The sequence below is a fragment of the Pteropus medius genome, unplaced genomic scaffold (genome assembly GCF_902729225.1).
Source record: "Pteropus medius unplaced genomic scaffold, Ma_sr-lr_union100, whole genome shotgun sequence".
Taxonomy (NCBI): Eukaryota; Metazoa; Chordata; class Mammalia; order Chiroptera; family Pteropodidae; genus Pteropus; species Pteropus medius.
In genome coordinates this window covers 2,291,064-2,291,927 of record NW_024351731.1, presented here as the reverse complement: position 1 = coordinate 2,291,927, position 864 = coordinate 2,291,064, and the positions used below count along the sequence as shown (strand labels likewise).

The 864-nt window shown below is 36.7% G+C and overlaps 1 pseudogene; it reads left to right on the top strand.

Annotated features, from left to right (window-relative positions):
* The first annotated feature begins 344 nt into the window (after window positions 1-344).
* LOC120588885 (uncharacterized) lies at window positions 345-463 on the top strand (annotated as a pseudogene).
* The last annotated feature ends 401 nt before the right edge of the window (window positions 464-864 follow it).

The following is an 864-nucleotide window of genomic DNA, read 5'->3' as shown; positions in this document are numbered from 1 at the left end:
CGTTTAATGAAGAGGTTTTCCTTTCTCCATTGTATGGTTTTGGCTCCTTTGTCGAAAGTATTTGCCCGTATATGTAGGAGTTGACTTCTGGGCTCTCAATTCCGTTCCATTGGTCTGTGCGTCTGTTTTTCTGCTGTTTTTTGTTTTTTGTTTTTTGGGGTTTTTTTTTGCTGTTTTCATGCTGTTTGATAATCGTCGCTTTGTTGTATAATTTGAAGCCAGGCAGAGTGATACTTCCAGCTTTGTTCTTTTTTTCTCAGGATGGTTTTGGCTATTTGGGGTTTTTTGTGCTTCCACACAAATCTGATGGTTTTTTGTTCTATTTCTTTAAAAAATGCCGTTGGGTCTATGGTCATGTCGCCCTGAACGAGCCCGATCCCGTCTGATCTCGGAAGCTAAGCAGGGTCGGGCCTGGTTAGGACTTGGATGGGAGACCACCTAAGAAGACCAGGTGCTGTAGGTGTAAGAAATAAAAATAAAATAAAAAATAAGGGATTGTAAACTGACAAGGTCCTTGCAATCTGTGAGGTCAACCAAGGGTTGCCTCGCCTAAAAAAAAATTTTAAAAAAATGCCGTTGGGATTTGAGGAGGATTGCATTAAATCTGTATAATGCTTCAGGTAATAAGGTCATTTAAAATATGTTGATTCTTCCAATCCGAGAACACAGAATACCTTTTCATTTTTTTGCATCTTCTTCAACTTCTTTTAATAATGCCTTATAGTTTTCACTGTATAAGTCCTTCACATGTTTCTTTAAGTTTATTCCTAGGTATTTTACTCTTTTTGTTGCAATTGCAAAAAGAATTTATTTTTTTCATTTCTTTTTCTGAAAATTCATTATTTGAGTATAGGAACACTATGG